This window comes from Botryllus schlosseri, chromosome 8, assembly GCF_051294905.1.
Source record: "Botryllus schlosseri isolate E-star chromosome 8, Bs_hap1, whole genome shotgun sequence".
Lineage (NCBI taxonomy): Eukaryota > Metazoa > Chordata > Ascidiacea > Stolidobranchia > Styelidae > Botryllus > Botryllus schlosseri.
In genome coordinates, this window is record NC_137243.1 from 22,875,833 (window position 1) to 22,884,870 (window position 9,038).

General features: G+C 38.6%; 1 long non-coding RNA gene across 1 annotated transcript; it reads right to left on the reverse strand.

The window, feature by feature from the left end:
* Positions 1 to 820: 820 nt before the first annotated feature.
* On the reverse strand, positions 821 to 8,055 carry LOC145444743 (uncharacterized). Its single transcript, XR_013916781.1, has 6 exons — positions 5,836 to 8,055; positions 5,438 to 5,588; positions 3,594 to 3,785; positions 1,942 to 2,692; positions 1,286 to 1,451; positions 821 to 1,211 (listed from the first exon to the last, which is right to left on the reverse strand). It is a non-coding gene; the product is annotated as an uncharacterized LOC145444743 (long non-coding RNA).
* Positions 8,056 to 9,038: the final 983 nt, after the last annotated feature.

The window sequence follows — 9,038 nt, forward strand, 5'->3', positions numbered from 1 at the left end:
CGTGAAATACTTCTGCCGACATGATCTTCGGCCGTCGATGCTTCAAGGTTATCATTGTGACGTCAAATCAGCGATAATGGCTCGAAATTTTGACTTCTGCTAGTACGGTTACTCAAGTTTGTTTTTCAGGCGCAGTGAAGGCGAATTCACACATACCCGGTTCGCACGGTAAATTCACGCGTAACGCACGTATCGCAAGACTCAATTCACACATTCACGATTCGCGATCACCGTACGGTAGCCGTGCGACGACCAACCGGACGTATATTCACACTGCCGCGGTCGATCAACCACGGTTGCAAGCGGTACACCCTGATTCCATTCCAGTTTGCTATGCCTCTTTTCAACATATTGAAATATGACAGGCTTATATAAAGCCCAGGTGGTTAGTAAGGAGTACTAATAAGTTTTGTCTACTTTTTCAATAGGTTGTGTTTTATATCACTTCCATGCAACAACATAACTAATCTACCTTTTGCACTTTGGAATATTTGCACCTATTTGTAGTGTCACAGGTGAGTTTGCGATAGTCCCAAAGATGCACCCTGCAATTTAAAAGTGACCACCTCTGCTGAAACTATTCGAGCCATCAACCAAATCTACTATTTAAAACTACTTGATCACCTTTCATTTATTCATTTCCTACACTTGGAAGTAGTTTCCACATGTCTCTGGAATTGCTAATTCTACTTGAAGGCGAGTAAAACTTTACAGCAATACTATTGTATGAGTAGCAACGCTGAATATTCTGACCACCTTGGATAAATAGTCACCTATTCCTGATCATTCCAAGAAATCAAGTGTGCCTTACAATACAGAATTGAATTTTCAATCATGTTATGCAAAGAAATCATGAACAATAAAATGAAATGATTACACTTGAAAGCAACATTTGCAAATAGAGAATGCATACATTTGAAGAAAGAAACAAGAATAATATGCAATACAATGGTACCAATTAAATCAATGCAGTAATAATCATAATAGACAAAACAGTATGCATGAAATAACAGTGCTAGTTTTCAACTGGTTCTTGTGATCATAAACTTGGAAAAGCTTGCATAATGTCCTTCCTTATTGCAGCGGCACACACAGCCTCCGTTGACTCACAACTGTGCCGCCATAAAGTTCGCAAAATGATCATTGATCATATTAGTCCAGGGTGCAGGAAACTGGTCAGTGCTCTTCTGTAGAAACTTCATCATCTCACCCTGAATAAGATATAATTAATATTTTATATGTTACATGCATAGCGTGACAAGTCATACATCACAGCTTCACATACCTGCATCAAATGTCTGTCATCATAGTATCTTCACTCTTCCCTGGTATCCTAATTGTCTGCCAATTGTAGAGTTCAATGACACGTTGTTGGTGGATGCCAGAGATGACGTAGCTGTGGTAGTTTACACATCAGCTGGTTTCACATGATTTGTCTCTGGCAGTGGTTTCTAGATCCCAATATTAAAACATTTGAAAGCTTATATTACAGCAACAATGCCTTTGAAATTTAATATGCCATAAGGAATTTTACTTCATGCAAAGATTCACCACAATTCACAATATCTGATGTTGTCACTTTAACCAATCACTGCTTCAACTTATTCTGCTGGAGTAATCAAACTATCAGAGTAGTGAACTTTTTCAATATCTAGCAGGTTGGCAACAGTGATACACAGATAAGTATGGTCAACAAAGAAGCTAAAAATTTATACTTTATCACGACCTATTCTCTGCATTGGATGCGAGAAACATTTTCTGCTAGTATGACGTCCTATCTTGTGCAAATGCAGCATTTGAACAAGGAGTAAATGAATATGTTTCCCCCTTTCCCAAAAATTGCTCCTCGAAGTCGACCATGGAGTTTTCACTTGCCCCAATGAATGAAATTACAGCAGCAATACTAAAATGAATATTAGAAATGAATGGAAATGGACATACCAGATGTTTGCAGTACATCAGCAATTGATGTTGATGTAGGCTGTCATCAACAACTGCCTGATGTTTTACTAGTGGAAAGGATTATAGAGTACAATTTCTGTAAACAGATGTAGTAAGATTGAAAAGACACCATTATGTAGTAAAAATGCATACATAAATATAATATGAATCTGAACTCATTTAGTTGATAAAATGAAATAGTGTTGCAGGAATGAATTACCAGCTTCCATCAACTAACTATAGGTACTCATTTGCTACATGATAATCACAACACAGGACATGGAATTCTAGCCCAGTAAACACAGTACAGACCAAAGATATAGAAAAGCCGAGCCGATATAGTAGATATTAGATCTCGGCAGGTCGTAGAAAGGGGGATTTTGTGTCGACTCAGTTCAACGTCTTTTCCATGTCCTTCAATAATGTAAATATTATGCAGATGCTACAGCCTTTAAACATGGTGAGTAGAATGTAGATCCTACATTAGAAGAAGATCCTGATATAATAACCTGTTTTCTACCACTGGGCATAACCTGATCACGGCTGCGTACACACACCACATTATCTACTACATATTAATCACATTTGTGATAATTTAATTTTAAACGAATTGGCAATAATGCCGTTGTAAAAAATGAAACGAACAAACGAACGAATGCCCGAAGAAAGAAACTGAAAACAGTCCGTATCATCAGGTTTCATCTTCTGATGAGCTGGATAAATAACCATGCGGCCTTTTCTTTTCAACACCCTGCAGAAATAAAATGAAAATGACGATTAATAGCTAAGACATTCGTACTGCGAAAATGGCAGAGGTAGCGAGTAACGAATGACTCCTACATTTTTTCGCCCATACTTACTAAAATGGATTTGATTCTGAACTATTTCCACTCAAGTTTTCAAGTTTTTTTCATTATATTTTTTATTATTATATGACTAGAGAACTGACTTCAATCGCCACTTCTACTTGATTATCAAGATCAACGATGACTACTTCAGCAATCTTTGAAAACAGCCACTAACACAAAAAGAATTCTTGACTAAAATTTCTTCACATTCTGTCAAAAATGATCAATTCAACAATCCAAATGAATCAGTTATTTGGCAGCTAGTTGGAGAGATATATACCCCCAAGTCTAGAAAGTGGAATGATACTCTGCCTGGAAAGCTGAAGACCTAACAATATTGTGTACAGAGAAAAAAACATTTAAGTGGCTGTACTGGTATAGACATTAGCAAATTATTAGAATTGACAGCAAGATAACCAGCAAGACATTAAAATGAGAATTAGTGCAGTTTCTTAGGCTGTAGCGATACTCAGCCAGGAAAGTAATTGACCTAGCAGAAAGCAAAACATTGTAAATAAAGCGAGCGAAACCTCCGACAAATGATACGATAAAACATTAGAATCGACAGCCTTACTAGAAGCAGAATAACAATCATGAGGGGTTAGAGAACAGAAGCCGAGAAGTGACCATCAGAAATTACTGCATACTGGCCGAACAGATCCATGACCACTAACAAATGGTCTTTTAATAGTCAATATTGATACCAAATGACACCACCCCTATTTCACCGCAACATTTAGCAAATACACAGCGCTGGAGTCAACCTTATATAACCGCTAACCAAACGCCCATTAGTTTTCCCACCTACTACTACGCGCTTCGCGGATGGAAATACGCATTAAAGCGAACGGACGCAACTTGTCACACTCTTGCTATTTCTGCTCCTTTTTTCTTCGTTCCTCTTCTCTGTCCCTTCCGCTTGAGAGAAACAGTCGGCCGCGTTTACGGATCGTGAATTCCCGGCTTAAGGGTGATTCTTCCTCCAATCGTCAGCACCTTGAAAATTGAGAACAATGTTGTTGCAAAATGCATGACAATTTGAAAGTTACATCATTCTAATTATTCCAGTTATGGCCGTGAATCGTTACAAGTGCAGTAACCATAAGAATTATTACTATACTTCAACTACAAATACAATATATTGTATAAAATAATTACCAATTCTTTTACGTTGATCGAGTCCCAAATAGATGAAATATGTCAAAAAATTTGCTAAAATTTTTTGTATAATTTGACAGATTCTGAAATCTTCTCAAAGTGCACCTTTCAAAATTTTGATATCAAGACTCCCAACATTTTACAATTCGAAGTTGGATGGCTTTACCAATACAAGTACAGTTTGTATCGCAATTGACAATTATGTAGAGAACGCTGCGAGACATGAGAGTAGGCCTACCCTAAAACGTTTCTCTGACATGGACATTAGGGCTCTTAAAAAATGACTTTTTTTCTCAAATCGTTCTGGCTACTTGATAAAATTGTTAGGTTACCTAGTTCAAGCCTACACACCAAATTTGGTTCAATTCCAACCAGTAGCCGCATTGCTACACGAAAAGAAAGTTTATATTTATTATATAAAAATAAATAGAAAAAAATTGAAAATTTTCTGTTCACCCCATGAAAGTGTTAGGTTATGTATAGAAACGATGTTCATCAAATTTGGTTCGATTCAAACGAGTGGAAGCGGAGTTATTGCCATCGAAAAATTTGGATTTGAATAAAATAGTATTAACGGTGGGCACCACTATAATAAATAATTACAGAATTGTGTCACGCTTCATACTGTTTTACGCGACCGTTGTTATACACTGCATTGTTGCTGTGCTCTGGCACCATTGATGTTATTTCTAAATTCGACATTAATGCGTCATAATTCTCCATCTGGTTTTGAATTCATCTCTGTTTTGCTTCCTTTATCGTGCCGGTAGCTCTTTAATTGGCACGCGAAAAGTTCTTCGGGTTTCAATAACGTTTATCATGAAGGTACTTTTGAAAGCAGTATTAAAATTTTGTACCACCAACCAATTATTTAATTACTATTTATCTTCAAAGTAAATGCTCATTGCATGAAGCAGGGTTGTAAGACTCCAGTCACGATTTTCTGTTGACTCGACTTGACTCAGGTCATCTTCTCAAAGTACGAAAATGACTCGACTCATTGCGCATGACTTGAGACTCAGACGGCCAAGACCGACATTTCATGATTATTTCAAAGAATAGTACAGCAAATCGCTATTGGGATTTCGCCTATTGTACTGGTATTTGAAAATGCGGCCAGAAACTGCTAAAAGTAAGGAAAATTCGTATATTATAAATGCGACCCACTCGATATCACAAAAAAAATATAATAAGTTGGTTTAACAAGACTTAAATTGGAAACTGAGCAGCTAACACAATGACTTACACTCTGGCTCGAGTCATAATACCATAACTCGGACTCGGCCCTCTGCTCGCTGACTTGGACTCGGACTTGACTCGGTGGACAATTGAAAATGACTCGAGTCAAAACTATAAAAGTGAGATTGACTTGCGACCCGGAGCCTTGTGACTTGGTTACAACCCTGGCATGAAGCCTCAATAGTTACATGAGTGGGGTGTCTAGACAAAGAACACAGTCACATTTGCAGCATATCATGAATGTCTCTTACTATATGTGATCTTGTTCAAATGGAGGTTGATGAAAGTGTATTTCCCATTCTTTCCGACTCTGCTATAATTACATCAGACTGGCAACCTTCTTCATGATGCTTCTTGCAGACTGACCAATATTGTCGCCGCCAACGGTACGAGTGCAAATGTCTGATATGTCAATATAGGAACAGAATTAGTTGACTGTTCATCACCGTCCACGCTCAGAGTTGCATCTCAAAGATGCTAAAATAAGCCTAAATATAATCCAAGCAATACGATCGTCCACTTTGACTGACTGAATTTCTAAAAATAATAAACATAACACCTTGATAGTTTCCACATATATACACATATATATACCGTCTGCTATCGGCACAACAAAGTATTTAAAATTAACAAAACAGATTCAACATACCACATATCTTGCAAAGGCTTTTGCTTTCATTCAATATGTCATCAAACTTCTTTAAATCCTCCTTTGTGGTGAGTGGCTTTGGAATTCTTCTAGGATCAATTCCGATATCGTTTTATCATATACAATCTATGGCGGAATAAAAGTTTCGGATAAGTTCTAAAACGAACACAATTTTCCACACTAAAGTCAATTGCCACACGAAATGTCAAATGCTACCGTCCCATTTTACAAGGTATGGCGAGGTAACGTAGTGGTACATTCCATTATAGCTAAACACCAATGAATTGCGGGTTCGAGCCTGACACGTCGACTCCATAATTCCTACCGAAGTGTTGGCCGTTTATCTAGGCTCCTCCTCGCCATCTGATCCGCATAGTCATGTCTTAAAAAGCCTAGGAGTGGGCCGTGCTATAAGTGGGCAGATGGTTGCCGATGAACTCGGCACTTGGTGAATTCGGCTATTAATATGAATTATTAAACTAATAATAGTATTATCAAGTGATTCGTCAATCTTGTAAGGATGTCAGGGCATCCGTAGATCACGCAGTCACGGCGTGATTAGATCACGGATTGCGTAGCCGCAGGAAATGACGCAGCGCTCATATACCGACCACGCGCAGTCTGCTTGGAATCGATGGCGCGAGTGACGGGCCTGTGTCGTGCAAGTTTTGAGAAGATTGATCTTGGCGTTGTATGTGAGATCGGAGCTGTGGAACATCAAGCGGCGCTTCTTCGTTTATCGATCACAAGCCAGCGTTCCTCATCAACAAATGTTTCGCATGATCACGTCAAAATAAACTATTTTTTGCCTTTGGAGAGACGATTCCACTCTGGGGTTAGGGTGTCTCGATAACAGGGTTGAAGGATCCCAAGATTACGAGATCCACCGCGAGCCACGACACGTTTAAATTTCCTTTTTGATACTGTTCATTCATTTAAATGCATTTCTAATGTGAAGGTGTTCTAGTGCCAATTCCTCCAAGGGCCGAGTTCACCAAGTGAAGAGTGTCGCGTTATTTCCCCGCGGTTACGCAATCTGTGATCTAATCACGCCGTGACTGTGTGATCTACGCATGCCCTGACTCCCGTACAACATTGACAACCACTTAAAGTGCCAAGTTCACCAGCAAACAGTCCAGTAACCAATCATGGCGACTGGTACCGCTACGAGATCTACCACGGCCGAATTCACCAAGTGCCGAGTTCACTGGTAATCGGGCAGATACGGAATAATAACAAGAAGAACCGGCCTGGTGTAAAATGACCAGTGTAGTCGAACCACCACCATGAACACCACAAACAAACAAACATCTAACATGGAAAAGAAATCACCTTTACAGCCTTTGACAAACACAGTTAAGATTGAAACCAGCAATTTAGGTCTTATTCAAAAGCAGAATAACAAATGTTTTACCGGACATATCAAATCAAATGTTGTAAAGTTCATGTAAAATAGCTTAAAATATTATCTTACTGTGACCATATTCTATCAATATGGACTGGCTAGCGAAATTCTCTGGGCCAACATAAACAAGCTGCGTTTGGTTTCAACGATTAATAATCTTGTCACTGGATTCGAGGTATAATTGCATTCAAATATCAAATTTTGCTCCATTAATCAACATCAAGTTGAAAATGTCCATTCTTGCACCAACTTTTATAAAATCAGGATGCCAGTAACAAGGCAGGTAACCTACGAATCAGTGTTCTACAGGTATGTATCTATATGACGTATAGGCCTAGAAAATTCAAGCATAAATATCATGATATAGGTATAGCAGGTAGGCCTACCGGTAATTCAGATGTTTGAAGCGACTTGGAAAACTAGATAATTCTAGTGGTCTAATTTCACTAAATTAGAGCGAAATGCCAGTAATATAATTGTAATCTAATTCGGAAAAAACGGTTTAGCTCATAATTCTAACCTGGAAACGTTGAGACTTTTCTACAGTTATGTCTACGCCTGGTTTGAAGAAAGTCAAACAGCTCTAGGCGTCATATACTACAGGCAATTCGAAATACCCCATAACCTATATGCTACTGCATATATATCTATTACCCGCTACCTCATTCAGTCACAATTCCTATATATTTACGACATTTGCCATACAGAAAGAGCGAACTATGCCAGGCTGCTACCTGTTTCGAGTCAAATCTTTGTCACGCGCGATGACGTAAATTTGAATCGCCGATATATTCTAGAAGTCACGCATCGATAATCATATCCCTAAACCTACAACATCTCACTTATCTAGTTATTCTCTGAATAAAACTATTATCCATACTCGTTCAACATACGAGATTACCGAAAGAGCGAATATATATCTAATGAAGATCATATATATCAGAAGAAAACGAAACTGTTCAGCCTTAGAGCAACAACACGAATATTCAACACCGGTGACATCCTCACGCAATAAAACGAAGGTAGAACATTGTTTTCTAATGGATATAACGAAGCTACCGCTTGAGATCGAACAAAACCGGATAGTAATTTATCGTTATTGAATGTAACACAAACAATATCCTTTCTACGTCTTTTAGACATACCCGCAAGCGATAGAAAATTCGCATTATTAGGTTAACAACGCGATATAATGAAGTCTAACGCATGCCATGGAACAACACCGAGTTGGAATTTATTCTGATTGAATATAACCACAAGACAACCCTACTACGTATTTTAGACATTCCCCGACACTTAGAAAATCAGAACCTAATCGAGGTGATCCCGGATGATCCTTTTACGGTTTTGTGTTTGCTGGGAGGTTAAAATGTCAAATGCAAATAATTAACATCAACTTCGTATATACAAGGATAACAAGGTTATGAAATGACTTGTAGCAGTCCTCCAATCAGACGCACACATTGAACCAGAATAAGTGAATAGCAGGCAGCCCTGTGATCACAAGCAGTGATTTATCAGGTATGCAGAAAACAGACTGCTGTAGAAACACGTGCAACTGAGTCAGCCTGATCGCAATATCGGTGCCAGACGCAAAACAATCATCGCATAGTAATATAGAATACCCACAACTGGCGAGCATACATAACAAAACGACTGATTACTACTGCAGAGTGCAGATTACTGCATGGCAGTACCATCATACCGGCATGCCGTCTGGTACGTATCTACACATCCTACCGGTAAACTCACCTTCTCATATCACATTTTCTTCGTACAACCAATATACACCCTGAAC